This window comes from Capricornis sumatraensis, unplaced genomic scaffold (assembly GCF_032405125.1).
Source record: "Capricornis sumatraensis isolate serow.1 unplaced genomic scaffold, serow.2 scaffold1, whole genome shotgun sequence".
NCBI lineage: Eukaryota > Metazoa > Chordata > Mammalia > Artiodactyla > Bovidae > Capricornis > Capricornis sumatraensis.
The window spans coordinates 4,013,346-4,038,080 of NW_027184612.1; the positions used below are offsets into that span (position 1 = coordinate 4,013,346).

Consider the following 24,735-nt stretch of genomic DNA (forward strand, 5'->3'; position numbering starts at 1 on the left):
ACCACAGTCAAAAAAGATCATATTCTTCACCTTCAAAAGATTCCTCTCGTTCCTTCATCAGATATGTGCTTTGCAAAGATTTTATTCCAATATTTTCATTATCTTAGCAGCATCTTTTTAAAAGCAAAAGTTTTATAAATTACACTGAAGTTCAATTTATTTATTTGTCCTTTTCTTGAGTATGCTTTTGCTGTTGTATCTAACAAACAAGTCACAAGATTTTTGCTTATTTTTCTTGGAGGAGTTCTATTGTTTTAGGTTTTTCATTTAGGTCTACAATCCATCTTGAGTTATTTTCCGTATGTAGTGTGCAGTGTGGATTCAAGTTCATTTTTTTGCATACCGACATCTAGTTGTCCCAGCACCACTTGTTAAAAGGCCCATCCCTTCTCCACTACATTGCCTTTGTGCCTTTAAAGCATTTTTCTATATTTACAGAAACGTTGCACAGGTAGTACTGACAATTCTGTCACTGAGTTTTCCCAATGTCAGTGTTCTAGTTTTGGCAAATGTAGTTTTCTCTTAGTTTTGTCTACGTAAGATGTAGACATTAGTAGATTACTATTAACTAAGTTCTAGGCTTTATTTGATCCCACTAGTTTTCCCACTAACGTTCTTTTTCTGTTCCAGGATCCAACAGGGAATACCACATTATATTTGTTTTCATGTCTTCTTAGGTTTTTTGGTTTACACATAAATAAAAATGCGCTTAGACCAAAGTTTTCAACAGGAACAAGAAAGAACATTAAATATTACTCTGAAGTGCTAATCGTTGTGGCTATTAAGATTTTAAAGCAAAAGTGACTTCCCTGGTGGTGCAGTGGTTAAGACTCCATGCTCCAATGCAGGAGGCCCAGGTCTGACCCCTAGTCAAGGAACTAGAGCCTGCATGTTGCAGCTAACAGCATGCGTGCCACAATTAAAGATCCTGGATGCAGCAACTAAAACACATCACAGCCAAATAAATTTTAAAAGGAAGTTCAACTGGATTAAAAAAAAAGATTTTAAAGCAAAAGAATTTTCTTTCAGAGTTCATAATGAACAGCAGCATTATTAAATAGCAAATATTTCATAGGAATCATCAAAATAGCTGCTGTTTTCATCCAGGAACATTCGGAAAAATACTAAAATGAGAAAAGCTAATTAATATTTATCCAAAACACTTTATTAAAACTTAAAATGGAAAAATATGTATAAAATTAACTGGTAAAGAAACAAATCAGATAGCAAGTAATAGTCCATTACTGGAGATTTTATTTCAGATATAACAGCCCTGATCAATTGTTGACTGTTGTGTAATATGGTTAATATAGAAAACCTTATGAGTGATTTTTAACTTTCTTATCAACTGAAAACTAGCTATGGCTTTATTCAACAAAGTGGAGCAACTTCTGGATGACTTGAACCTGTTGTTGAATGGTATTTGTAGTCAGCTGTATGATAAGAAAGCTATAATGAAAGATGTGAATAAAGCATTTTTTAAAAACATGAACAAGTACAGAATATGTGCTCTGTCTAGTTTCTTTAAATTCACTGGAGAAAATGTCACATCTTTGATATTAGGATTTGTTGAGTTGGATTCAACATTTTGCAACGATTATTTGTGTTCTTTTCAGGTATAATTCTCCACTTTTACAAAAGAATTCTGTTACTAGAATTGCCTACATGATTTTCCAAAAAGATTCTAATTCCATATGCTAACTCACAAATTATCCTAAATAAATATATAAGGAGTATACATGCACGCATGCTCAGTCCCTCAGTTGTGTCCAACTCTGAGACCCCCTGGACTGTAGCCCACCACACTCCTCTGTCCACGGATTTTTCAGTCAAAATACTGGAGTAGGTTGCCATTTCCTAGTCCAGGGGATCTTCCCAACCCATGTACCTGGAGGCAAATGAACTTCTCCAGTGTGACGGCAATATGTGAGGCTAGCTAGAGTTATGGTGAGAGTTCGTGTCCTTGCCAAGTGCTTGGATTGTTAGAAACAGAGGCTCTTTTTAAGTAGATATACACCAAATTCTGGTAAAAGTTCATTATGCCCTCCAAGTCCCCTATGAGGACACTGGCTTACTATATGAGAACAAAATGAAGGTCCATCATTAGGACTGTGGACCCTTAATGAGGTCACTATTCCAGAACTTAATAAACACACTCACTACTCTCTGACCAGCTCACTGGGAGGTGGCTATCTTGTAAAAATGTGGGCTCCTTGGGAGCTTCAGCTTTATACAAGGCAACACATGGAAGATGGCCTCTCAAATGTGGCTTGGCCATTTCTGAACACAACATGACACTCAGATTGTGAAAGACCCCAGACATCCACTGATTAACAACATTCCCTTCCAGCTACTTTCCCATACAATGTTTTCTCCCATCATCCCCTCCTGAATTCAGTTCAATCATCCTTTTATCCTTACCACTCCATTAATATCATTCCACTCAAAGTCACCATGAGTTCCAGATGTCACAGCCAAAGGTCAACTCAGTCTTCATTTTATCAAAACCGTCAATAGTATGTGACACACCTCACTCCGTTTTGAGAAACTAGGCTTCCAAGACACCCTCCTTTTCTTTCCCTCTCTCCCTCCTTTCCTCTCCTTTCCTTCCCTCTCTATCCCACACTCCCTCCTTGTCTCCCCACACTTCCATCTCTCTTCTTTCTCTCCTCTATTCCTTTCTTCCTTGGTTCTCTTACCTCACGAGCTGCTGCCTATCTTTTTGGTTGCATCATTCTATCTTCCCTATTTCTAGGTATAAGAGCCCCCTTTTTCAGACTGTTGACCTTTCCTCTTTATCCATCATTGTTCTCCTGGTGATCTCACCTGGTCCCACTGCTTCAAATATTATTAGATACTGATACCTCACACAGTTGTACCTCTAGTCATGAAATTGTCCCAAATTCCAGATATGTACATCCAAATGAGTACCTAGCTCCCCCTTGGTAGCCTAATCGTTGTCTCAAACTCAACATGCCCAATATGAAACTTTTTATTTCTGCTCCCACCAAAAAATTAAAAAAAAAAAAATCCCACCCAACCCTCCAGTTTTATCTCAGTAGAAAACAATTCTATTTTTTTATTTCTTAGGTCAAAGACTATAGAGATATCCTTGATTTCTTTCTCTCTCATTCAGCTTTTGTCCATCAACAAATGAAGTCAGCTCTACCTTTAAAATATACTGTCTTACTGCTTCTTCACAACTATTGCCTCAATCAAACCACTTCAATTTCTCACCACACTAATGCAAAATTGCCAGTTGGTCTGCCTGCTCCCACAACTGTTCCCTAACCATTTCTTCTCCAGATAGTGACCAGTGATAAAAGGGGGATTGCGACACTCCTCTACTCATACCCTTCCATGCTTCCTGTCACACTGTGAGTAAAAACTAAAATCTTCACCATTCCCTATAAAGCCCTACCCAGCCATGCCCCCAAACATCTTCCTAAATCCATTTCCAACCATTCTCCTCTTCCCTCATTCTACTAGCCTTTGCTGCTTCACTTATACATAAAGTTCCTGTACACACACAGCTCTGCAGCTGAATTATCTGTTTTAATTCACCTAGTTGTTCCTTTGCTAGTCCATACTCTTGTTATAATATTTTCATCGGATCCCTTAATATCTGGTGTAGTCATCCCCCCTTTAATTTTCTTCATCAACACAGATTTGGCAACTCTGAACTCCATTCTTTTATCTGAATTGTAGAATTTGTTATTTTGGATACCCTAAGTATCTTAACAGTAATTTGATTTGCAAAGCATTGAGTTTGCAATTTGGTTGATCTTTAACTTTGAACGTGAAGTCTTCCCATCTTTAAATATGGTATATTTGCCCAATTATTAAAACCTGTTTTATCTGCTTTGTTAGAGATTAAAATATTTCCCCATAAAATCTTGAATATTCTTAATTAGTTTGATTCCTTTTCTCTTTTGGCCTCATCCTTCTCCAGCCTTTCCCCACCTTAAGCCCCATACATATATACGTGATTCAACAGTACTCTCTCAGTGGCCTCTCATGAGTTTTGCATTAGTTCTTCAGGTCTTCCTAGATTTTCTTTTTTATCCTGCGGCATCTCTGCAGCTAGGACGGCAAAGGCAACATGCAGCCTATGCTGGTTTGCCCCCATGGTCCCACTGATTGTCTATGATGGTTTGAGCTGAATTATTTTACTATTGGCAAGTGAATCTCCTAATTAAAACATGTCAGTAAGTGGCACATATAACAAAATGACAAATAGGGTTGTTTATGGGCATTATAGGAGAAAGCAATGGCACCCCACTCCAGTACTCTTGCCTGGAAAATTCCATGGACAGAGAGGCTTGGTGGGCTGCAGTCCATGGGGTCGCTAAGAGTCGGGCACATGACTGAGCGACTTCATTTTCATTTTTTACTTGCATGCATCGGAGAAGGAAATGGCAACCCACTCAGTGTTCTTGCTTGGAGAATCCCAGGGATGGGGGGAGCCTGGTGGGCTGCCGTCTGTGGGGCTGCACAGAGTCGGACACGACTGAAGTGACTTAGCAGCAGCAGCAGCATGGGCATTATTTTATATTTGTCATATGCTCTCTATCTCACACCATCCAGTCCTTCTTAATCTTCCAGGCTCCCTCTGAGTCCTCCAGCAGCCCAGGTCATCACATGGCTGCTAAGTCCTACTCCTCTTTCTGTTCCTTCCACCTGCTCTGCACAACAAAGCTCTTCAGCATCCAGAAAGGCTGGATCTTCCCTCTACCATCAGATCGGGATTTCTTCTTTTTGAAAAGTGATCTAACTTTAAAATTTAGAAGCGATCATTTGTTTGTACCAAGAGATTTTCCATCCTAACAGAGATAGTTTCAATCCAAATTAATTTATAATTGGTGCAAAATTTCACAGTATAACCAATGAAAGCAATTCAATAAGTATGGTAGAGAATGGTCCTGGGTTGTAGCATTATCAGGTAAGTAAACAAGTTCTAAGAGACTTCCACAGATGGTTTATTCTTTACAGTATTTTCTCCATTTTTATAACTTCTTCCTTTGTTTTCACTTTGCTTAGCACCTAGGTTTTATAATGTAAAAGTGAAAGTCACTCAGTTGTGTCCAGTTCTTTGAGACCCCATGAACTATATAGTCCATGAACTTTTCCAGGCCAGAATACTTGAGTGGGTAGCCATTTCCTTCTCCAGGAGATCTTCCCAACCCAGGTCTCCCACATTGGAGGTGGATTTTTTACCAGCTGAGGTTTTATAAAAATTCTACAGTTTTTTCTTTCTTTTTTCCTTATGCAACACTGTGACATTGTAATGTGGGCCTGTAGTTCTCTGACGGAGACAGGGTTTTATTCATCATGCTGTTTAAGTGCAGGTCAGTCTTAAGGCTAAGACACACGATATGAAAAAATTATGAAATCTGAGTCTCTTAAGCCTAGACATTAACCCAGCAAACCTCTAAATTCTGATTAGCTTTCTCTTTACCCTCATTTTACTTTCTCTTCCCATCTTCACTGTGTGAAATTTTAAGTTCGTAATAGGGTAAAATTGCTTCTACCTTTGTTTGTAAGATATGTCATTTCAAAATTTAATATCTGAAAAATATCCAGAGGGGAATTTCATCAGATACACTCCACTCATTAGTACAAAGGCTACTGAGGTTCTCTATAGAGTCTATGTAGAATATAAGGATCACTCTTTTGTGTGTCTTGCTTGTTTTATTTTTTCTTATTCTTGTCTCCTAAACTATCTGTAGTTACAAATATCTAAACAGGTATATTTGGTACATGCAGAAGTCTGTCAGCATAATAAGCAAATGTTTTAAGTTAAAGTCTCTGGTAAATTACACTTGTGTTCTTGTACTGTTTAGTATGATTTTAGTAAATCATAAGAAAATTGATGGCTGCACTAATTAACTTTTTTCAGTAATTTTTAAACTTTCAGATTTATAAAATGTAATCATTGTTGCAATTCTTAGTGTTTTATATTTCTAAAATATGGTTGTTTCATGATAATCAAATATAAGTTATATTGGAAATATACTCGTTAAAAAATACTCCATATTTTTAATATTTTCACTAGCTATACCTAGACAACATAAAGGCAGCTATTATTTTTTAATCAACAGTGGTTGTAAATATTCTATTTTACTTTCTTAGTACTAGACTATAGCACCAAGTGATACACTTACTGTTCTATTTCTGATATTACGATTTCAAGGCAGTTGTAGAAAATGCTTTAGTAGATGTAATAGTCAAAGAAGAGTCGCTAGAATTTGGAAAGTCATTTTGTAGTTTAAGGGGAAAATTAATTTTGTTTTGTTGTTTTAACTTTTGTTTGCTTTTCTCAAAAGTCCCTTCTTAACTAGTGAGCCCAAAATGTCAGGCCTGTAATCCCAGCTAGAGCTTTACCAGGTGTGTGTACTTCCCGGATCACACAGTTCAATGAGCTGTATTATCTGTCTCTGCACAATCTCTTCTGAAGTCAGTTGCTGATGCTGTAATCATAACCCTTGAAATGTATGGGTAAATAAAAGCTCCTTTATCAGAAATGTATGACTACTCACTTTCTCAAGAGACTCTTAATGGCAAAATTGTGGCAAAATGAGAAATTTCTTCCCTCCTATTTATTTGAAAACAACAAATTATAGTCATGATTTCAAGATTTCCTTCCAGGGCCTCATTAAATTGCCTCCCATGTCATAAAAAACCTCTTGTGAAAGATGCTTCCGGAGGAAACTTGTCACATTAAACTGTCAGTCAAGTCCTCTTCTCAAGTTTTGCTACTGTCTTTTGATCCAAGAGGAGCCACGGAGATGAACCATCTCTTCCTTAAGATTATTTAATAAATAATTTTCCATCCATTACTCTTATGCATAATAATCAGCAGCACTCTACACTATACAGTCTTGTATGTAGAGCCTACTTTAGATTGGGATGTGGAATAGACATTTTAGAATACTAAAATCATTTCCATACAAAAAGCCAAATTATTAACCTAGCAGGAGATTTTGTTGTGTTTGGTTTGTTTTCTAAAGACGGAGACACACTAGATAAAGCGTTGTTCATCTCTTCCATGAACCATAAAATTAAAGGAGATAACTGGGTTTTCCACACTTGATTCTTTGTCTCTGCAATAGAATAGGTTTTTAGCATTTGAGCAGCTTAAAGCCATTTGGTTAGTTTTTCCATATACTTTCTTTAAAAATCACTCTTCAAAAGTGCCAAGTTCCTGATTTTAAAACTCTAATCATTTGGTTTTGACCAATTGTGTGGGAAGAAATATAAAATAGTTTTTCTTGTGTTCAGCCATATTTTCTTTGGTCAATGCCATTTCTGTTTTCTTGGTTTATTCTTTCTGGATTTTTCTAAATCATTACCCTTCATACTGAATATTATGGGGGAAATATGAGCTTAATATTTTTTTTTTTCCAAAACCAGTCTTTTGATAAAGGGCAAAGTTGAAGGCCGAAATAGACAGATAGCTCAATCAACAGATTGATTTGTACCTCCACTAGTTTGTTCCTCCACCAACATAGGCTACATTATATTTTCAGTAAAAACAGAATTTAAGACATTAGTAATAGAAGTGAACAATTCATTAAGTGTTTGATAGGTTCTCATTCTAGTTTATATATTAATCTTTAAAAATATTAACTACTGAGTAGCTCACACAAAATGGAACTTTTTAGAGGGAATTTAAGCTGATTTTTCTGTTCAGAAATTTTATAGTTAGTTTTCAGATCAGATTCATGATTTTCTCTCCTATGTTCTTTGTCTTACTTACACTGTTTTATCTCAGGGTACAACAAAGAACAAAATTAACAGTGCCTTAAATGTGAGAAAATACAGTGGGTCCTCATCATTTAATTCTTACAAGAATATTTTGAACTGAGTGTTTTTACTTTCATTTGCAGATAAGAAGGTTGCAACTTGAATGGCCTATGTAACTTGCTCAAAGTCATAGTGCAGAGCCCTGAGGTTCAAACTCAAACTTCTTTTATTCCAGAACCTAAATTCATAACTAAAATACTAACTCCTAAAAGCTATGTGGACATCCTAGTGGGCATTAGAAAGGTGTCAAAGAATGTTAGAATCAGACGAAATATTAGTGAGCATGTCATTTTAATATGGATAAACAGAAGTTTATAAAGGCAATGACCTTAATGTCATATTTTTGTTTAACGGCAGAAGTCAAATATCTTCCTATTTAAGTGCTCACTGAAAATAATCTCAAAATCATTATTTATAATTTTATTTAAAATCCTTTTTGACAGTATTGCTTCTATAACGTAGAAAAATCATATGGTTGCTATGTATGTATTTTCTTTTTGCTGCTCTAGTCTTGCATGTATGCTAAGTTGCTTCAGTCATGTCTGACTCTTGGTGACCCTATGGACCAGAGGCTCCTCTGTCGAAGGGATATATCTCCTGCATCGGTAGGCAGGTTCTTTACCACTAGTGTACCTTGGGAAGCCTACTGGGTTAATCAACTTAAAAATAAGTCTTTTGTCACAGAAGAAATTTCTAATTCCCAAAAAAGTTGATTTCCAACATGACAATTTGGAACCTCATGGGAAAGACTTGAAAGCCTGGCTTGTGATAATTGATTTGATTCACAAAAATTACTTATCATCTTTTTTTCAATAATTGTTGCTTAAACATTAGGTAAAACAGACAAATTTGCTTAAGTAAATGTTATATCTCAAAATTTTCAGCACTATACTGATTTACAATAATTTTTCTGAGTTTAACCTCTGTTAAAAGGCAGCCATTCATTAAAAATCATTGCTCCCTCCATAACAATAAAGCAAATAATGAGTGTGTGTGTGCACCCACCTGTTTGTGTGTATATGTTTATATACACATAGATATTTGAAGATATTCAATAGTTGCAGATGTAAAGAATTCTAAAAGTAAGATATAGAGAGGAATGAGATCTTGAGTAAATAAAGGAAGATTGTTGGCAATTCCCTGGTGACACTTGCTGAATACAAGCATAGAGGAGAAAGATCAGACCTAGCATAGTGAGAGGTAATCTGTTGGAGTAAATAGAATCCAGTAGAGTTTTCCACAGCTGTGTAGGTGACATGAATGACTGGAATCTGGCGGAGCTAGTTTTTTCTTCCTATAAGACTTCACTCACCCAGTAAACATTTACTAAGAGTGTGGCATTATAGAATGCTGGGGGACAGACTGAGGAAGAAGAGGAATCTTCATAAGTCTTGCACTTTAGTTCCAAAGTCCTGCTAGAAGGATGTGCCTATAATAATATCTTATGGATATCAATCTTTAGACATTTGAAAGCTGACATGAATTAAACAAAAGTGGCGAGACTGGGCACATTCAGGGCGGTGAGGAAATGTAGATCAATGGAACAGAAGAGAAAGCCCAGAAATAAACCCATGCATCCAGGGTCAATTAATCTACAAGAAAGGAAGCAAGACTCTACAACAGAGAACAGAGAGTCTCTTCAATAAATGGTGCTAGGACAACTAGACTGTAAAAGAATTAAATTAGAACATTCTCTAATATCACACACAAAAATAAACTAAAAATGGATTCAATAGCTAAATGTAAATGTAAGACCAGACACTATAAGACTCCTTAGGAAAACATAGGCAGAACACTCTGACATAAATGGCAGCATAACTTTTTGGATCTGTCTCCCAGAGTAATGGAAATAGAGGAAAAACAAACATATGGGACTTAATTAAACTTAAAAGCTTTTGCATAGCAAAGGAACCCATTAACAAAACAAAAAGACAACCCATAAAATGGAGAAAATATTAGCAAGCAATGTGATCTACAAGAGATTAATCTCTAAACTATACAAACAGCTTATATAGCTCAGCATATTTTTAAAAAGCCAAGCAAAATATGAGGTCCAAATAGACATTTCTCCAAAGAAGCCACACAGATGGCCAAAAGGCACATGGAAACATGTTTAACATTGAGAACTATTAAAGAAATGCAAATTAAAAGTATAATCAGGTATTATATCATCTCAAGTCAGAATGGCCATCATCAAAACATCTACAAACCTATTTATGAAACAGAAATAGTCACAGATGTAGAAAACAAACTTTCAGTCACCAAGCAGTGAAGGAGAGAGAGGGATAAATTGGAAGATGGGGACTGACATGTATACAACACTATATATAAAACAGGTGAGTAATTAGAATTTACTGTATAGCATGGGAGCTCTACTCAGTACTCTGTAATGACCTCGAAGGGAAGATAATCTACAAAAAGAGTGTTTATATGTATATGTATAACTGAATAACTTTGCTATACAGCAGAAACTAATACAATATTGTCAATCAACAATACTCTAATAAAATTAATTTTTAAAAACACACAAATAAGAAATGCTGGAGAGGCTGCTGAGCAAAGGGAGCCCTGCCACACTCTAGGTGGAAATGTAAATTGGTGCTGTCATTATGGAGAATAGCATGCTATGTGCTAAGTTGCTTCAGTCAAGTCTGACTTTTTGAGACCCCATGGACTGTAGTCCCCCAGGTGCCTCTGTCCACAGATTCTACAGGCAAGAATACTGGAGTTGTTGCCCTCCTTCAGGGGACCTTCCTGACTCAGGGACGGAACCCATGCTTCTTATGTCTCCTGCACTGGCTGCTGCTGCTGCTAAGTCGTGTCAGTCGTGTCCGAATCTGGGCAACCCCATAGATGGCAGTCCACCAGGCTTCTCTGTCCCTGGGATTCTCCAGGCAAGAACACTGGAGTGGGTTGCCATTTCCTTCTCCAATGTATGCAAGTGAAAAGTCAAAGTGAAGTTGCTCAGTCATGTCCGACTCCTAGCGACCCCATGGACTGCAGCCTACCAGGCTCCTCCATCCATGGGATTTTCCAGGCAAGAGTACTGGAGTGGGGTGCCATTGCCTGCATTGCCAGCCCGGTTCTTTACCACTAGCACCACCTGGGAAACCTGGAAAACAATACTGATGTTCCTTAAAAAACTAAAAGTAGCATTACAGTGTGAAGCTACAATCGCAGCCTGGGTGCATATCCAGAGAAAACCATAATTTGAAATGCACCCTCAGTGTTAACTACAGCACTGTCTACAAAAGCTAACATATGAAAGCAATCTAAATGTCCACTGACAGATTAATGGATTAAAAAGATGTGATATATTTGTACAATGGATTGTTGTGTGTGTGTGTGAAGTCACTCAGTCATGTCTGACTCTTTGCGACTCCATGGACTGTAGCTTACCAGGCTCCTCTGTCCATGGGATTTTCCAGGCAATGGTACTGGAGTGGATTGCCATTTCCTTCTCCAGGGGATATTCCCAACCCAGGGATCGAACCCAGGTCTCCTGCATTGTAGACAGATGCTTTACCCCCTGAGCCACCGGCTGACATAATGCAATTTACAGCAACATGGAAGCACCTAGAGATTACCACACTGAGTGAAATAAGTCAAAGAATAACAAATATTGCATAATATTGCTTATAAGTGGAATTAAAAATAAACCATGGTACAAATAAATGAACTTATATACAAAACAGAAACAGACCCATAGACAAAAATACAAACAAACAAACAAACTTACAGTTACCAAAGCAGAAAGGAGGGGAAGATAAATTAGGAGTTTGGGATTAACATAGGCAATGGCACCCCACTCCAGTACTCTTGCCTGGAAAATCCCATGGATGGAGGAGCCTGGTAGGCTGCAATCCATGGGGTCGCTAAGAGTCGGACATGACTGAGCGACTTCACTTTCACTTTTCACTTTCATCCACGGGAGAAGGAAATGGCAACCCACTCCAGTATTCTTGCCTAGAGAATCCCAGGGACAGGGGAGCCTGGTGGGCTGCCATCTATGGGGTTGCACAGAGCTGGACACGACTGACGCGATTTAGTAGCAGCATGTATAAAATAGATAGCCAGGAAGGACCTACTGCACAGCACAGGGAACTATATTAAATATCTTGTAATAACTTATAACGGAAAAGAACCGGAAATTCTTTTTCAGAGTCACATATATAAATATTTACATGCATATATATGACAATTCAATCATTTTGCTGTATACCTGAAACTAACAAAACACAGTAAATCAACTGTATTTCAATTAAAAAGGAACACAATATTCACAGAAGAATTAAAAAGCTCTAGCGAACTGAAGAAAAAAAAAAAAGGAAGTTAAATTGCAACCCACTGCTGACATGGCTCATCTCCTGAATCAATCGATACATAATCAGTTTCTTATCCTAACTGCCAGAGAGAATGCTCTCTTGCTGGGATGGGGGACAGATATTTCTTTGTCTGTTTGTTTGTTTTTTAATGTATAATACCTGACATACAACCACAAATTTCAAAACACGTAAAGAAACAGAAAAATGTCAACCAAAATTAAGAGCAAAAATAAAAAATAGAAGCAGACACATAGCATCGCAGATTAGAACTTCTGAAAAGGAATTTTAAATGTCATTATACATATGTTAAAGAAATATAGGCAATAAAGACAATAACTGAAAAAATAATCATTTAACAAAGAAATGGAGACACAGAAGAGAAAATAAATTGAATACTGTACAACTGAAAAATAAGGTGTTTGGAATTAAAAATTTTTGAACAGATTTAACAGAAGATGGGCAGCAGACTGAAGCATCAGTGAATTTGAATTAGGTCAAGATAACTTATAAAGACAAAAGCACAGAGATAAAAAGAATGGGAAATAAAGAACATAGCATCAAATAACTTCTTCCACCAACATATAAGTTGTAATATCAGTAGAACCCATACTTTTCCTTTCAAAACTGATGCATACAATAATATGTCAGGGGAGAATAGTCTTTAACAGTCTTTTTCTTCTCTCTCGTCCTCAAGGAGAGGGATGTGACATCATTTTTTTTTTTCTCTCAAATATAAATTTCTTGAGTATATTCATTAAACTAACATTTAGGAAATTTCTACTGTGGCATCGGTTCTGGAGATATATAAGTCAGTAACTACTATATGGTAGAATGGTGGAGTATGTAGATAAAGCAGCGAGCAAAATAAAGATACTCTCCACGTGCATGCACTTTACTTTTAAGCAAAATGAGACAGAAAATGAAACTGTGTGTATGTGTGTGTGATCATAAGGGTTTAAAAACAGTCAAGTAGTAAAAGGAGATATCATATGCACAGGGGATGGAGGAGTGTGTAATATTTGAGATAGTTCATCTGGATATGCCTCCCTGGTGACTTCACATGTGAGTAGACACTTCAAAAAAGTTAGCTGACATTCAGGCCATGAAGATACGTTGGAAGTGTTTTCAACAGAAGGGATGATGAGTGTCAAGACAGTGAACCAGAGGCATTTACGCTGTGTTGGAAGGACAGAGTGTACAGCCTGGTTAGTGGAGAGATCAGGGTGCAGCACAGTAGGAAAAAAAAAGGAAAAAAAGGTTAGCTGGAGATAGATCATCAAAGGAAGCTGAACCAGATAAGACCTTGACCTGTACTCTAAAGGATGTGTGGGGGGTAATCTATCTGGCATATTTGAAAACAAAACTTTCTCCTCTTTTGTAGAAAGACAAAATGAAACAGGTAGAAATAAGAACAAAGAGTAATAGTCCGGTTAAAACATGTTCATGGCTGGGCTAGGATGGTGATAATGGAAGTGGAGAGATGCAATCAGAATTTAAATATAATTTTTAGATAGTATTAAAAGCATTTAAGTATGGATTCAATGTGAGATAAGAGCAAAAAAAGGAATACATGAGTTACCCAATGGCTGTTTAAAATGTTAGTGGGTACAAAATTTTCATCTTGTTTGTGAATTGCCAATAGTTTCATAGAAATGCTTTTGAAAGGAAAATTTTGAGTCAGTGTAAAAAGAAAAAAAAAAAACAGTTGACATAATTACTGCTGTTGATCATGTGTCAAGTTGAAGAAAATACTGGGATATACACCATGTATTTGTAATCCTTCAATTCAGTTCAGTCGCTCAGTCATGTCTGACTCTTTGCGACCCCATGAACTGCAGCACGCTAGGCCTCCCTGTCCATTTCAACTCCCAGAGTCCACCCAAACCCATGTCCATCGTGTCGGTGATGCCATCCAACCGTCTCATGCTCTGTCGTCCCTTTCTCCTCCTTCCCTCAATCCCTCCCAGCATCAGGGTCTCTTCAAATGAGTCACCTCTTCACATCAGGTGGCCAAAGTATTGGACTTTCAGCTTCAACATCAGTTCTTCCAGTGAACATCCAGGACTGATCTCCTTTAGGATGGACTGCTTGGATCTCCTTGCAGTCCAAAGGACTCTCAAGAGTCTCTGCCAACACCACAGTTCAAAAGCATCAGTACTTCAGTGCTCAGCTTTCTTTATAGTCCAACTCTCACATCCATACATGACCACTGGAAAAACCATAGCCTTGACTAGACGGACCTTTGTTGGCAAAGTAATGTCTCTGCTTTTGAATATACTGTCTAGGTTGGTCATAACTTTCCTTCCAAGGAGTAAGCATCTTTTAATTTCATGGCTGCAGTCACCATCTGCAGTGATTTTGGAGCCCAGAAAAATAAAGACAGCCACTGTTTCCCCTGTTTCCCCAACTATTTGCCGTGAAGTGATGGGACCGGATGCCATTTTAGTTTTCTGAATGTTGAGCTTTAAGCCAACATGTTCACTCTCCTCTTTCACTTTCATCAAGAGGCTCTTTAGTTCTTCTTCACTTTCTGCCATAAAGGTGGTGTCATCTGCATCTCTGAGGTTATTGATATTTCTCCCAGAAGTCTTGATTCCAGCTTGTGCTTCCTCCAGCCCAGCATTTCTCTTGATGTACTCTGCATATAAGTTAAATAAGCAGGGTGACAACGTACAGCCTTGACGCACTTCTTTTCCTATTTGGAACCAGTCTGTTGTTCCATGTCCAGTTCTAACTATTGCTTCCTGACCTGCATACACGTTTCTCAAGAAGCAGGTCAGGTGGTCTGGTATTCCCATCTCTTTCAGAATTCTCTTGAAGAATTTTCCACAGTTTCTTGTGATCCACACAGTCAAAGGCTTTGGCATAGTCAATAAAGCAGAACTAGATGTTTTTCTGGAACTCTCTTGCTTTTTCCATGATCCAGTGGATGTTGGAAATTTGATCTCTGATTCCTCTGCCTTCCCTAAATCCAGCTTGAACAGCTGGAAGTTCATGGTTCACGTATTGCTGAAGCCTGGCTTGGAGAATTTTGAGCATTACTTTACTAGTGTGTGAGATGAGTGCAATTGTGTGGTTTTTTGAGCATTCTTTGGCATTGCCTTTGTTTGGGATTGGAAAGAAAACTGTCTTTTTCCAGTTCTGTGGCCACTGCTGAGTTTTCCAAATTTGTTGGCATATTGAGTGCAGCACTTTCACAGCATCAATTTCCAGGATTTGAAATAGCTCCACTGGAATGCCATCACCTCTACTAGGTTTGTTTGTAGTGATGCTTCCTAAGGCCCACTTGAATTCACATTCCAGGATATCTGGCTCTAGGTGAGTGATCACACCATCATGATTATCTGGGTCTTAAAGATCTTTTTTGTACAGTTCTTCTGTATATTCTTGCCACCTCTTCTTAATGTCTTCTGCTTCTGTTAAGTCCGTACCATCTGCCCTTTATTGAGCCCATCTTTGCATGAAAAGTTCCCTTGGTATCTCTAATTTTCTTGAAGATTCTCTAGGGCATCAGTGACCCTACTTTGCTTTCATTTATCTACAAAACTGTCAAATATTTAGTTTATTTCTTCCACATATTCTTCATTGGTTTATTGAGATAAAATCTACATAAACTGAAATATGCAGACTTTAACTTGGTGACTTTTCTCAAATACACATACACACACATATACACACACACACATGCAACCGCACTAAAAGATACAAGAAAATTTTTAAGAAAGATATTGTTTCTTCTATCTCTGGCTAGTCTTAACTTCCCCTTTGTATTTACTATTTAGATTTTTACTATTCTAGATTAACTTGGCCTGGATTCAGTTGATTGGTCTGATTTTTTTCACTCTACGTTTTGAGGTTTATCAATTTTGTTTTGAGGATCAGTTAGCTTAAGTTTTTAAATTAATGTTAAGTAGTGTTCTCTCTCAAAAAAAAAAAAAAAAAAAACCCCAGTATGTTTACCTGTTCTCTTGTGGATTGGTATTTGAGTTGTTCCAGTTTGGGGATATTTAAAATAAAACTGCAATATATATTTCTGTACAAATAAGATTCTTCATTTTAATTTATGATGTTTTCTTAGCAGGATATAAAAATTAGGTCTCATAAAAAATAAATTCATAATTGTACTGTGCTCAGCTGTGTCCAACTCTTTGTGAGCCTTTGGAGTGTAGCCAACCAGGATCCTCTTGTCCATGAGATTCTCTAGACAAGAATACTGGAGTAAGTTGCTGTTTCCTCCTCTAGGGGATCTTTCTGACCCAGGAATCAAACTCACTTCTCCGGTATCCCCTCCACTGAAGGATGATTCTTTACCTGGTGAGCCATCAGGGAACCCCAGATAAAGCCAGAATCTTTAAAAGGAGACCCCTCTTTCTACACTAAAATAAAAATTATCTTAAAAAGGAGAAACATGGAAGAAAAAAATAACTTTCAGGTGGCTTCCTAGAAACAATCTTTTTTAAAGAAATGAAAAAATCGTCTCTGAGTGTTTGCAGCCATATTTAGCTCTTGCACAGGTTTCACGTTACAACTGATGCCATTGGGGCGTTCTGAATATATTCAAACTGGTTTTTAATTTTAAAGTTTTGGATTGCTTGTTTATTCAGGCACACAACTGAAGCAACACCAAATCTTTTCTGGAAATGGATTAATGTTTAAAATCACCCCCCATAGTTTACCATACATGCTAAAGAAAATATCGCCCACCTTCTACTACACACACATACACAAAGAACATACTCGGGGAAAAAAGGTACCATGAGTGAGAGTTGATAGAAGCAATAAACTGAAGAATTAGACTCACAAAGTTTGAAGATACTGTAATTATCAGATAGAGATCATGAAAATGTTGTTTATTGTTGTTGAGGAAATAAAAGAAGGAACTGAATCAATGACTGAAAAAACAAAAGACAGAAAAAATGACCAGACAAATTGAAAATATAATATCTAAAAGAGAAAATAGAACAGGTAAAAGAGAAAAACTATAATTGTTAAAAGGTAAATCTCAGTACATAGACTAGCAAGAAAAAAGACATACTTAAAAAGTAAAATTTGTAAGCTGGAAATTCGTTTTTCTAAGGCTACCTAGAATGCAGCAGAGAAGGATAAAGAAAAGGAAAATGTGAAAGAAATGTTAAGAGACCTGGATAATACCATGACACTTTCTAATATACAGTTTCAGAGGGATAGAATAGAGAGCACATAAAAAGGAAATAGATGTATATCATCTCTCAAAATTACAGGCTGGCTTGCTTTCCCTTACTCACAATTTTTGAAATTGAGACATCATTCACATCACTTAAAATTTACCCTTTATGAGTATCTAACTCAGTGGTCTTTATTTATAAAGTTGAACAGTTAGCACCATCTAGTTCCAGCACATTTTCATCGTCTCCCAACAAATGGGGCTTTCTTGGGTGACTCAGTAGCAAATAACATGTCTGCCAATGTAAGAGTCATGGTTGGGAAGATCCCCTAGAGAAGGAAATGGAAACCCACACCAGTATTTTTACCTGGGAAATCCCATATACAGAGGACCCTGAGGGCTACATACAGTCCATGGGATCATGAAAGAGTCGACACAACTTAGGGACTAAAAAAGAGATACTATTCCCATCGAGAGTCACTCTTCATTCCATTTTCTGTCTATGTGGAATTATCTATTTTGCACATCTCAAATATATGAAATCTTCACATATGTGATCTTTTATTTCCTGTTTCTTTCACTTAGCTCAGGTCATGAGCTCCTTATTGCAAAAATCATGCTTAAATTGAAGAAAGTACAAGAAACCACTAGGTCACTCATGTATGACCTAATCTAATCATTTATGATTATACAGTGAAGGTGATGAATAGATTCAAGGGATTATATCTGGTAGACAGAGTGCCTGAAGAACTATGGACGGAGGTTCATAACACTGTACAGGAGGTGGTGAGCAAAACCATCCCAAAGAAAAAGAATTACAAGAAGGTAAAGTGGTTGTCTGAGGAGCCTTTACAAATGGCTGAGAAAAGAAGAGAAGTGAAAGGCAAAGGAGAAAGGGAAAAAATATATCCAACTGAATACAGTTCCAGAGAAAAGCAAGGAGAAATAAAAAGCCCTTCTTAAATGAACAATGCAAAGAAGTAGAAGAAAACAAAAATAACAGAATGGGAAAGACTAGAGATCTTTTCAAGAAAACTGGAGCTATCAAGGGAACATTTCATGCAAGGACGGGCACAGTAAAGAACAGGAACAATAAGGACCTAAGAGAAGCAGAAGAGAATATTAAGAGGTTGCAAGAAAGCTGAGCCCCAAAGAACTTATGCTTTTGAACTATGTTGCTGGAGAAGACTCTTGAGAGTCCCTTGGACTGCAAGGAGATCCAACCAGTTCTTCCTAAAGGAAATCAGTCCTGAACATTCATTGAAAAGACTGATGCTGAAGCTGAAACTCCCGTACTTTGGCCACCTGATGGGAAGAACTGACTCATTGGAGAAGACTCTGATGCTGGGAAAGATTGAGGACAAGGGGACGATAGAAGATGAGATGGCTGGGAGGACAAGGGGACGATAGAAGATGAGATGGCTGGGAGGACAAGGGGACGATAGAAGATGAGATGGCTGGGAGGACAAGGGGACGATAGAAGATGAGATGGCTGGGAGGACAAGGGGACGATAGAAGATGAGATGGCTGGATGGTATCACCGACTCAATGGACCTGAGTTTGAGTAAGCTCTGGGACTTGGTGATGGACAGGGAGGCCTGGTGTTCTGCAGTCTATGGGTTCGCAAAGAGTCAGACACAACTGAGCAACTGAACTGAAGAATACATAGAAGAAGTATACAAAAAGGTCTTAATGACCCAGATAACCACAATGGTGTGATCACTCACCTAGAGTCAGAAATTTTGGAGTGTGAATTCAAGTGGGCCCCAGGAGGCATTACTATGAACACAGAGGAGGTGATGGAATTTCAGCCGAACTATTTAAATTCTAAAGGATGATTCTGTTAAAGTGCTATACTCCATATGTCAGCAAATTTGGAAAACTCATCAGTGGCCACAAGACTAGACAAGGTCAGTTTTCATTCCAATTTCAAAGAAGGGTAGTGCCAAACAATGTTCAAACTACTGTACAATTGCACTCATTTCACCTGCTAACAAGGTTATGCTCAAAATCCTTCAAGCTAGGCGTCAGCAGTATGTGAACCTAGAAGTTTCAGATGTACAAACTGGGTTTATAACAGGCAGAGGAAGCAGAGATCAAATTGCCAACTTTCACTAATCTTAGAAAAAGCAAGAGAATTCCAGAAAAACATCTACTTCTGTTTCACCAACTATGCTAAATCTTTTGACTGTGTGGATCACAAAAAACTGTGGAAAACTCTTACAGAGATGTGAATACCAGACCATCTTACCTGTCCCTTGAGAAACCTGTATATAGGTCAAGCAGCAACAGTTAGAACTGTACACGGAGCAACAGACTGGGTTGTTGCCACCCTGGTTATTTAACTTCTACGCAGAGTACATCATGTAAAATGCTGGGCTGGGTGAATCACAAGCTGGAATCAAGACTGCTGGAAGAAATATGAACAACATCAGATATGCAGATAATACCACTCTAATGGCAGGAGGTGAAGATAAACTAGAGAACCTTTTCTTGAGGGTGAAAGAGGTGAGTGATAAAACTTGCTTAAAAGTCAACATTCAAAAAACTAAGATCATGGCTTCCAGTCCTATCAATTCATGGCAAATAGAAGAGGGAAAAGTGGAAACAGTGACAGATTTTATTTTCTTGGGCTTGAAAACCACTGCAGATGGTGACTGTGGCCATGAAATTAAGACAACTGATCCTTTGAAGGAAAACTACGACAAATCTAGACAGCATATTAAAAAGCAGAGATATCACATGGCCGACATTGTTTGCATAGTCAGAAAAATGGTTTTTCAAGTAGTGATGTTCAGATGTGAGAGTCAGACCATAAAGAAGGCTGAGCAAGGAAGAACTGATGCTTTTGGATAGTGGCGCCAGAGAAGACTCCCGAGAGTCCCTTGGACAGCAAGCAAGGTTTCCCTGGTGGTTCAGTAGGTAAAGAATCCACCTGCAATGTGGGAGATCTCAGTTCGATCCCAGGGTTGGGAAGATCCCTTGGAGAAGGGAATGGCTACCCACTCCAGTATTCTGTGACCAGAGAATCCCATGGACTATAAAGTCAGATACAACTGAATGACTTTCACTTTTACTTCGGACAGCAAGGAGATCAAACCAGTTAATCCTAAAGGAAATCACCCTTGAATACATACTCACTAGAAGGACTGATGCTGAAGCTGAAGCTCCAATACCTTGGCCACCTGATGCCAAGCGTTGTCTCATTGGAAAAAACCCTGATTCTCCAAAAGACGGAAGGAAAAAATAGGGGACAGCAGAGAATGAGAGGGTTAGATAGTATCACCAACTCAATGGACATGAGTTTGAGCAAACTCTGAAAGATAGTGAAAGACAGGGAAGCCTGGCATTCTGCAGTTTGTTAGGTAGGACATAGCGACTGAACAACAACAACAACAATTTGTAAAATTCATCCACACTGTAGCAAGTATCACTTCATTCCCTTTAGTGGCTGAATACTTTCCCATTGTATGGATATACCACTGTTTACGTCTCCATTAATCAGTGAGGTTCATCATTTGGGTCATTTCCACTTTTTGGTTACTGTCAATAGGGCTATTGTTTTGTTTGGTCTGATGGACATTCTACTCCAAAGCTTTAACTAACACTCTCTCAATACTAGTTTTTAACAACTATGCCTGGCCCTAAACCTTAAACGTATGTTATGATACTGGGAGCCACGCCCTAGGCAGTATGTGTTTAGATGTAATGAAATACATACATTCCATTATGTATGTATTTGTGGAATAATGTATGTAATAGTGGAAGAAATGTATGTAAAAGTGGAAGAAAGTATTTAAAAGTGGAAGAATACGTACTTCCACTTTTATAAATTCATGAGGTCACAAAGAGTCGGACACGACTGAGTGACTGAACTGAACTGAACTAAAGGGGCATCTCTGTGTTGGCATTTAGGCTGGATGTAAATATACTTAAAATATCCCATGCTTTCACTAACCTCATGGTCTTTCAAAGCAAAAAAATTAAAAACCTAAATAATTTTAACTCCTTCTGAAATGTGTCCTGAAATAGATTTCTTACTGCTCTCTAAGGAAATCACAATACGTTATCAATATTTTATTGTTTTTATTTTCTTCCTTGGAAGTCTGTGAAGATGTACAAAAAATCAAACAGTTTTTTAAATCTTTATCAAACAAAACTATTTTAATGAATCTTTATTCTTTGTTAGAGATACTCTATCTGCTCTATGCAGCATCTGATTGAGAGAGATTTTTAATTATGCTAAGACTCATTGGAAAAGACTCTGATGCTGGGAGGGATTGGAGGCAGGAGGAGAAGGGGACGGCAGAGGATGATGAGATGGCTGGATGGCACCACTGACTTGATGGACGTGAGTCTGAGTGAACTCCGGGAGTTGGTGATGGACAGGGAGGCCTGGCATGCTGCGATTCATGGGGTCGCAAAGAGATGGACACGACTGAGCGACTGAACTGAACTGAAGGTACAACTGAGAGTCCCTTGGATTGCAAGGAGAACCAACCAGTCCATCCTAAAGGAGATCAGCCCTGGGTGTTCATCGGAAGGACTGATGCTAAAGCTGAAACTCCAATACTTTGGCCACCTCGTGCGAAGAACTGACTCTGATACTGGGAGGGATTGCAGGCAGGAGGAGAAGGGGACAACAGTGGATAAGATGGCTGGATGGCATCACCGACTGGATGGACAAGAGTTTGGGTGAACTCTGGGAGATGGTGATGGACAGGGAGGCCTGGCGTGCTGCAATTCACGGGGTTGCAAAGAGTCAGACACGACTGAGCGACTGAACTGAACTGAACTGAAGGTACAACTGAACCTAACATGAAGCATGAAAGACATGCTTCGCTTTCAACTGCAGTCTTATTTCTGTCCTAGCTCACAAACTTTCAAGCCTAAGTCAGAATATGCTGTCTTTTCTCCTTCACTTAACATCTGATGTGTACAACTGAAGCATGAACAGCTGGTACTGATCAGAACAGGCCAAGCACTCAAAAACTTACATCAGTGGAGCAATGCCGGGGGTCAGACGTCCTTGGCAAAACTCACTAAACATTTTTGTAAAATTACTTACAGATTCATCAAGTTACCAGTAATATTTCTACATGGATGAGATCCAAAACACATTTATGTGCCTGTTGATGTGCTTTTCAAACTCAAGCAAAAAGTAAATAGTTGCCCAATCAGCATTACTGAAAATATGGGACCTGAGAGAAAGGTGCATAAGAGGCAAATTAAGTGAGAGGGGGAAAATAAAAAGGTATTCCCAGAGAGAGCTATTCTAGATGTCACTAGGATAACTTTTAAAAAGAAAATGACCTTGAAGGTTGGAAGTTCATTTGAGAGGGGGTAAAAGAAACAGTCAGGTCTGTGATCCAGAATAAAAAGGAAATGGAAGTGCTTTTATTTTGCCCCTAGAGCAATGGAAATTTATTGTGTGTATTTGGATATAGATTTTATTTTATTTTTTACTACCCTGGTGGGTGAGCTGAGCAAAAAAAAAAAAAAACAAAAAAAAATCCATTTTATGACATTATGGACCTTTTAGACAGAGATTTAGGCCACTGGCAAGAAACATTAGTTTATTTGGGCAAAAGGTTAGTCCAAAGATAAGGCATCTTTCTCACTGGGCTGGCTTACCAAAGGGACTCTTCTTTTCCATACACCTTGAAACAAAGGGAAGGGTAAAACTTCTTAGGAAAATAAAATCTATGTTAGTTCTGTGAGACAGTGTGTTGTCACTGAGTACACAAATCTTGTTGGCTTACTTATAAAATAAGCAAATCAGATAGGGAAAGCTGTGAAATTAAAGCTTAAACTCAGGATGCGTTTTGTTTGTATTTCTTCAACAGGCTTCTGGGAAAGTAAACTCGTCTTTGATTTTCTCTTTGCTCCTCTCTTTGCTTGCTTTTCCTGTTGTTGTTCAGTTGCTTGGTTGTCTCTGTCTCTTTGAGATCCCGTGGACTGCAGCACGCCTGGCTGGCTTTGCCCTCAAATTATGGCAATTGTTTACTGTTTGAACGCATTTCTCTTTGAGAGACAGGATTATGTCTTTTTTAAAAATTATTCCCAGTGTCTGGCATATAGTAGCTGCTCAATAAATATACAGACTAAATCATTCATTTGCAGCAATCGAGATTATGAAAAGGCTGTCCTACAAACCATACTAGTTGAGATTAAGATCATTATTCCTTATTTAGAATCTTTTCTCTGAGAGCATGTAAATCCCTTGGGTTTGGGAGAAAAGAAAAAAAAAAAAAAACTGGAAGAGTTCAGTGGATTGGCTTTCCTTGAAAGACAGCCAACACTTTTTTCTCCTGATCCATAATTAGAATAAAGTAAGGACAGCCATTTAGATGTTCTTTCAGCAGTTCCTAAATTAACCCAGACTCACAAGAGAAGGGGGAGGAAGAGACTGGGAGGGAAAAGAAGGAGAAGATAGAAGCAAAAAGAAAGGGAAGCAGAGGAGGACAGAGGAGGATTGGCTAAGAAATCTACTGCTGTGTTTGTCTGAAGACATTAGCACTTTTTATTTAATTGTACTTTTGGTCCCAAAATTTATTTTTACCACATGTGCCTTGTTTTAAACTAACTCCCAGAACTGTGCCACAAAATATTCCTGCTTCAACATCACACCTGGGTCCAGTTCAAGAACTTAACTACTTCTAGTCCACATGCTAAAGCCTTGCTCTCATATGCCAGGAAAAATAGCCAGTGCCATTTAACATCTGGACCCAATGTACTCTCTTTACTAATTTATATTTGTGTAATATTTTATTTACCAAAAGATAAAATCAGTAAAAGTAGATAGTGAAAATCATTTAGAAATTTTAATGAAAATCTGAATATAGTAAACGCAGATTTATAATTTATACTTTCATGATTTTAATGTTATATATGCCTAAAATGGAAAATATCTTTTAAATGCAACTAACTGCCCATCAGCAGTCAGGCATGAACCTGGGATGTATCCATTCTGTAGTACATATTCTGTATTTCAAATACATATTGAAGAGGTTCTAGCTTATCATTAATCCTGGTTCTTACTGAATTTGCATCATCAAAATGCAACACTTAAAAGCAATTTTTCAGTCTCTTGGATGATATAATTTTGGTTGTATCTTCTTTGCTCTATACTTAAGACCATTTTCAGTTTTACATCTATAAACACAATTTAGAATGATCAATGAGTTTTTAAATTTCCTCATGACTTTCTCCCCCAATCACCTTTTCTTACACATCTGTCTTCAGCATTTGCTGATTACAAACTGTATCAGGTAAGTTTGGTGCAGAGATATCATAACAGGTGAAAGAAGGGTGTCACACATCTTTTAAATAAAATGGAATGGTCTTGTTTTTCTCACAAATATAGATGGTAATGTGCTTTCTGTGTTAACAGTTAACTATGAGGAAACCAAATATCTTTTTCATCCTTAAAATTTTATTTTGGATCATTATTGATTTTTG

The 24,735-nt window shown here is 37.8% G+C and overlaps 1 protein-coding gene across 2 annotated transcripts in view; it reads right to left on the minus strand.

Annotated features, from left to right (window-relative positions):
- The window catches only part of LOC138072305 (lysozyme C, kidney isozyme), a 55,515-nt gene that overhangs the window by 25,545 nt on the left and 5,235 nt on the right, over nt 1–24,735 (minus strand). The window lies entirely within an intron of this gene.